The sequence below is a fragment of the Cebus imitator genome, unplaced genomic scaffold (assembly GCF_001604975.1).
Source record: "Cebus imitator isolate Cc_AM_T3 unplaced genomic scaffold, Cebus_imitator-1.0 Scaffold25, whole genome shotgun sequence".
Classification (NCBI taxonomy): domain Eukaryota; kingdom Metazoa; phylum Chordata; class Mammalia; order Primates; family Cebidae; genus Cebus; species Cebus imitator.
Genome location: NW_016107340.1, coordinates 7,514,694 through 7,522,384, shown reverse-complemented (window position 1 = coordinate 7,522,384; position 7,691 = coordinate 7,514,694).

The following is a 7,691-nucleotide window of genomic DNA, read 5'->3' as shown; positions in this document are numbered from 1 at the left end:
CTCAAAAAAAAAAAAAAAAAATTCTTGAAAATATAAATTATGGTAAAGATGACTTAAAATTCTTTAAATAACATTTATTTACATTTTAAAAGGATATTTATTTGAGAAATGTAAAAACAGGACAGAATACTTCATAGACCACTTGACATAATAAAATATTTTTATCATATAAAGGTGTATTGTCATTATTTTATTGTGTAAAGGTCTATTGTCATAGACCAGTTTACAAAATAAAATATGTAAAATCTACATATTTTTGCAAGAATAAACACTCATCTATAGAGTGTCACAGGTACAACAGTTATGAGCAGACAAACCATATTCATAAATAGGTCAAAAAGCAAAATGTATAAATGCATATCACCGTAGTTGGTAATTGTGTGCACTTAGTTTTGTAACTACAGTCATCTGAAGTACTATGAAGGACAACATAAGTCTTTTGACAGGACCAATCAAAGATTGCAATGGGTTGCCATGGCATTTGCAGTCACCCAAAGAGCTGAGGCCTTGTGAAATTTTCTTCACAACTGCAGATGTAGAAAAAAGACACCTTTTCATTTATTGAGGAAGTTTCAATTTTTTTATGTTGAGAACAAGGGAAGCAAATGTTGTAACTCTCAGTCTGAGAGCGCCAGGACCTGGGAGACAACTGATGTAAGTCTGGAGTCCAAGAGCCAGCAAATTAGGGGTTCTGGTGTCCAAGGAAGCAAAAGAAAAATTTCTCCACTCTCAAGGAGACCAGTTTGCTTTCTCTACCTATCCTCTCCAAGCCCTTAGCTGATTGGATGGTGCCGCCAACATTGAGGGCAGATCCTCCCTACCGAGACCACTCAGGCTCATAGAGCAATCTCCTCTGGAAACATATTTGCAGATACTCTCCCAAATAATTCTTTACTAGGTTTTTTTTTTTGGCATTCCTTAATTCAGTTAAGTTGACACCTATAATTGAGTCCACAAGTTCACCCCTGGTCAACTTGGCATCCACATGCATCTCGTTAATCACTCACACTTAATTTTCAAATAAAATAACAGGGTAATGGTTCCACCAAACATGATTTAATTATCATATGTTTGTGATTTTGGGGGATTTTAGACTTCAGGGATTTGGACTTTAGGGATTTTGATCTTTTGGGATTGTAACATCCAGGATTATGGTATTCAGGTCTTTCAGGATTACGATCCAAACTCATGAGAAAACATCAACTTTATTAGTTAAGAATAGCAATAACACAGGCACATTTGGTTTCTCAAGTTGCCTGCTTGGTCCTCTTCCAAGTGTACTTTTCTTCTTTTATTTCCTTTCTTTCCTTTGATTACTGTTCTAAAGCTTTCTAATAAACGCCCACTCCTGCTCTGAAACTTGCTTTGGTCTCTTTTTCTGCCTTGTGAACTTCAGTCAAATTCTTTCTAAAACCCAAACAACAAAAAATAAAATAAGTTTTTTCATAGGAAGTAGAAAATCTCCTTGTTCTGGGAGCAAAACTGTGATTTCTAGGATATTACCAGCTTCGTGTGTGCGTGTGTGTGTGTGTGTGTGTGTGTGTACCCTGCCCTTTCACTAGCTCAATAGCTGCAATACTGTATAGTGGTTAACAGTTCTGGTTCTGGGATCTTGGGATATTACTTTTGGGTTTGAATTTTAGCATCACCACTTAGTATCTTTGTGGTCTTAGCCAATTTATTTGACCTCTCAATGCCTCAAATTTCCCAACTTTCTAATAGGGAGAGTTTTAGCACCTAGTTTAAAGGGTTGTCATGAAGATTAAACATGTTATTGTATGATAATATAGTCAAAGAACCTAGCACACAGTAATAAACTTTAGTAACTTTTAAACTCAATTTTAACTACTTTTATTAAATTCTAAGCCAGAAAGAAATATATACATATAACGATATATTATTCCTCATATGATCTAAGAGATCCAATATTTGAAGTTAGGAAATATAATTTACCAAGGTAAAACAATCAGTATGAAGAGTAAGTAATTTACATCTGAAAAAGATTTATTAGAATCATATTGTTTACTAGCAAAATTTCAACTCTATCTTTTATTTAAGTTGTGAGAGACAGAAAGGAGGCACATTAATAAGTTAATTACAATTACCCCTAGGGAGAAGAATCAGGGTATGGGGAAAGTGAGGACTTTTGCTTTTTACTTATACCTTCCTGTTTTTTCAATTCTTTATTTTAAAAAAATTACGAATTATTCAGAGAATAAAATTAAGATAATTAAAGGGAGAGGATCTAACAGTACAATGTCACCGAATTAGCCAGAAGTTGGTTTGTACCTTCTGCCTCTGGCTTTACAATGCTTCTTTTGCCCCTTTACACTGTGATCCCTAATCATTAAACACTATTAGACATTTGTCTCAAGGTCAACATCATGAGTACACTTTTGTTTTTGTTTTGTTTTTGTTTTTGTTTTTGTTTTTTTTGAGACGGAGTTTCGCTCTTGTTACCCAGGCTGGAGTGCAATGGCGCGATCTCGGCTGACCGCAACCTCCGCCTCCTGGGTTCGGGCAATTCTCCTGCCTCAGCCTCCTGAGTAGCTGGGATTACAGGCACGCGCCACCATGCCCAGCTCATTTTTTGTATTTTTAGTAGAGACGGGGTTTCACCATGTTGACCAGGATGGTCTCGATCGCTTGACCTCGTGATCCACCCGCCTCGGCCTCCCAAAGTGCTGAGATTACGGGCTTGAGCCACCGCGCCCGGCCCCATGAGTACACTTTTGACTACACCACCAAGATTATATCGAGCCATTCAAAGCACCTAGCATGGCATCTAGCCATAGTAGATGTCAATAAATATTAGCTCCCTTACGTTCCACTCCACAGTGGTACCCATTTTTTTGTCTAATAAATTTTGTTTAAGTAATATCAGGGCTGGGAGTGGTGGCTCATTCCTGTAATCCCAGAACTTTGGGAGTCAAAGGTAGGAAACTAGTTTGAAGCCAGGAGTTTGAGGTCTGTTTGGGGACAACATAGAGAGACCCCCATCTCTAAAACAAAAAGCAGAAAACAAAAAAATCAACTACAACATCAGAGCTCTGAATATTAGGGGTTGCTTTTGGTTCACCTCTATGTTTGTTTTCAAATTGTTTTTTGTTTGTTATTGCTGTTTTTTTTTTTCTTTTTGTCATAGGTTAAAATTAGAGAAAACAAAAAGAGACACTAAACTAAGGGCTTTTATATTTAAATACAGATTAGTGAAGTGTTCCTTGTCATATTTTTGCTTAGGAAGTACCAATGAGCATTTGGAGAGGAGGGTAAACACGGCTGCCTGGAAACGGCCTTTAGAAACCCGTTAAGCTGACTGACCTCAACTGTTGGTGACAGATGAGGGTAGGAACAAATGCCTTCGTGGTACATGAGAACATGGCAAGAAGTTACATTTTAACCTGTCTTAAATAATGAGTAAGATATAATAATTAACCTAAACGCCCAATCCACTCTCAAAATGCCAGAGGTAAATGTTCTCTCCCACATTTTCTACTCTAAAAGTAAAACAAGCTCCTGACAATGTTAATGTCCACTGACATTGCCTAAAAACCTAGGTAACGCTTGATATATTTTTAAGTATTTTTAATATTTATTTTCTAATTAGCAAAACAATCTATCCACATTGTACAAATTGCCTAACATGAGGAAATGTGTACTTTTAAAAAATACTCATATGAATATTAAAATTGATAAATTTTGAATAAGGTCCATAGTTCAGTTTACAATGTACCAGTGTCAATTTTCAGATATTAATAAGCTCAATGGTCAAGTAAGTTGTTATTGTGGGAAGAAGCTGAGTGATGGATACATGGGAACTCAGGAAACAATTTTGGCAACTTTTTGTGAGTTTAAAATTAACATAAAATAAAACATTTTTAAAAATCACCCTTACTTTTAGTATTTTAGTATTGCTAAAGCAAACTAAATACGGTCTGAGAAGGACTCCATACTTCTATATTTGAGTCCTTGGGGATAAACTGTAACCTAGCATGAAAGTCAGACAAAATTGAAAACGTAACTTAGGAGTATGCATCTGTAACTACAGCTAAGCCTTGACCAAACCCAGAGGCCATACTTCAACCATTCACACACTGCTAAGTATTAAAACTGCGTTCAAATAAGGCAAACCCCGAGCTGTAACCAATCCAGCAGTTCTGTACCTCACTTCCAATTTCTGTACGTCATTTCCCCTTTTTGTCTGTAAGTCTTCTTCCACCACGTGACTGCACTGGAGTCTCTGTGAATCTGCGGTGATTTGGGGGGCTGCCCAATTTGCAAAACATTCACTGCTCAATTCAGCTCCTTTAAATTTAATTTGGCTGAAGTTTTTTCTTGTATTAGTATTGAAATAACAATGACACTGTAATTTCAAAGTGGTCAAAAGAATATATCAGTAAGGACGTCTTTTATAATCAGTGAGGTTTGCTGACCTACAATAGCCTAGGGAAGAGGCTGGCTTAGGTTGCTTTTGATGTAGGAAACTCGGATGCCATAACTGGCATCTTTTTTGCAGTCTCTCATCTCCAGTTTCAGACAGGATTTTCCCTCGGGAAGCTTTGATGTATTTAAGGGAGGAAGAGATAAGAGGATAGAAAACCCCTTGGCTGTTTTCAGAAGTAAAGTGAATAGTTGCTAAGTAGATAAACAAAACAAGAAGACGGCTCACCTTGGTAGATGAGCAGATAATGGAAAGTTAAAAAAATGTGAAAGTATACACAACCAATAATCATAGTAATATAAATTTATAACAAAACACCACTTCCTTTTTTTCCTACTGCCTCTATAATTGCAGAAGAGAACCAAATACCATTTTCAGCTGACAAACTGGACAAATAAAATTTATCAATAAGCAGTATGATGAGAGTATAGTAAGACATATACAGATGGGAGGTTGGAATCAAAAGGTACTGCCCTTTACAAAAACAGCGTGTTTTACTCTTTAACCCAGGAATTTCACTTTCAAAGATTCTACCCAAGCAAAGACAAATATAGCTGACTACCATGTACAATGATATCTGTACAATGCTATTTATAGTAAAGAATGTAATGTCTCAAAATATGGGAATAGTTAAACGCATCATGGTGTTTCTGAATGACTGAATATTTAGTAACCATTTTTTAAAAGGAAACAAATCTGTATAAACCTGTATGTTAAGAACGATCCCAAAATCTAAACACACACACACACGCACCCCCCCCCCCCCCCCCCCCCACACACACAGTCTGCTTACTAGTTGCGTGATCTTGCTCAGGTTATTGACCATCTACGATTCAGTTTCTCCATATCCTTAAAATAAGGAAAATCATAGTACCCATCATATAGGGTTGAAATGAGGATTATGCAAGTTAATGCAAGTAAAGTAAGCATTACATCTACTTAATTCATTTGAGCACATTATTACATGAAGTTAATGCATTGCATGCCTGGTACATAGTACTTTTTTCGATAAATGAAAGCTTTTTAAAAATCATATAATACAAATTACTGGATGTGTATTGCTTTGCAGGACTCTAAGAAAACCTTAGGCAAGTGAACTCTAGGGTTTTCTAGCAAAAAAAAAAAAAAAAAAAAAATCTCAGTGATAACACTTTCCACCTCACAAATTAATGTATATTTAAAGGACTAATATTCATATTTTAAGTGAGTACAGGAGAGAAAGGAAACAGCAGCTGGACTTTCGAACTACAGGAAGTCAGAAAGAATGAGAATCAGAACTGGTTGCTCTGAGAATCAGAACTGGGGATGAGAGGGAGGCAGAGGGGGAATATTTGTTTTATTATCAGCATTTCCATTCTGATTCTTTACCATTCATTTGCTAAAATATAATATAAATAGATAAATAAATAAAATAAAAAATCTATGTTTTGAAATGTGTACAGCCAGAGCACAGTAAAGCTACTATCTCCTTCAGGGTCTCTGAAATAAGAAAATAAGTATTTCCAACTCCAGTCCTTGGCACCAGGAAGGATGATAGGTCTTGGTTCCAGGAAGGGGAACTGTAGATGGCATCAGACGACTTCACAGAATACCCACAGAATGTAGAATAGGTGCTTCTGTTTCCCAATACAGTGTCCAGACAATGTCAGGAACACCACATGGAAAGCGGGAGCACTCCTGGTTTCCAATTAGCTCTGCTGATCTTTCAGCTGATCTGCCTGAAAGTTCACTTCCAGGCAAAAACCGTGAACTTGGATCTGGTATATAATTCACTATACATGGATATTTTATTCTCTGTATAACTCTAGCAAGGCAGAACCTTGAGCAAGTCAAGGCTTACCTGAGGTGCCTCTCGCAGATTCATCAAGTCCCCCAGGAGAAGACAGCAAGAAGGAGTTTTTCCATGAGTAGGACATATTTAGTCAAAGTGTTTTCCATGATGTGTTTCAGATACCCAGAGAAAACAGCTTGCAAGAACAAGGCATAAAAATCTATGCATACTTATGGCTTTGAGCCTAGGGTATTTTTTACTGACAAACTACTTCTAAACATCTGTCATTCAAGCACTACTGCTTAGCATGAACTAGCCTATATCCAAATAGACACCACAATGAGTCAGTTCACAGCTACTAATATGATTTAGAGTTTACCTGTCTTCTAAAAAGAACAGCTAACATGTACCCAGAAAAGCATTCTGTGTTACAGCTGTGTAATGAAGTCTAGACAATCAGAATGTAATTATTTTCCTTTTTAAGACATTAAACCCTCAGTTCTCTTTCTTCCCCCACTAGTATTGTTTTCTTTCCCTGGATCCTTTTTCTTCTTGTTGTTAAAGATACCCACCAAGGCCAGTTGCTCTCTAATTATAAGCATATACGGCTTGTATAGTAACACCTCACCTACCTGAGGCTCAGCTTTAAGGAACTTCAACTCCTCAAACTATTCCTAAGAATTAGAAAATAAGGAAAATTGCAAAGAAAATGATGTAAAAGAATCTATGTATCAATGAATGCCTTCCAAATCCTAACTCAGGGTTCATTTACTCATATTGTGCCTCAAGTTAAATAGGTATCTGCTGGGAGATATAAACGTATCTTGTTGGAGATACTATGTTACTTGGAGATATAAAAGTGAATAAAGTACTCTCAAGGAATTTACAGGCCTAATAACATTAGCTAATCTGGTTTTGTGGCTACCGAAGAATAAAAACAGCAAAATAGAATTAACCAAGAATTCCCACAGAAAGGCTCACAGATAGCAGCAAGATTTGATTCTATTCTTAAATTGCGGAGTAATTTGAGCCCAGTCACTCAAACTCTAGGTATTTATTTGGATTAGATCATTTTAAAGTTCTTATTTTGTTCTCCAATTCTATGAATACAGTTTTAAAACAGTTTACAATCTGACAACAGGAGACTTTTTTTTTAAGGCACGAGAAGTCAAAAAACACAGCAGTATGCCTTCATTTACTATAGGAGTGAATTATTTCATCTTCTGCAGTAGGCAATGGCACAACACATCATAAATGTTGTTCACAACAGCCCACAGGATGAAAAAGCCCAGGCAGGGAACTTGTATGTTGTTATGGTTTACCTTCTTTATCCCATCATTTAAAAATCATTAACTTGCCGGGCGCGGTGGCTCACGCCTATAATCCCAGCACTTTGGGAGGCCGAGGCGGGTGGATCACAAGGTCAAGAGATCGAGACCATCCTGGTCAACATGGTGAAACCCCATCTCTACTAAAAAT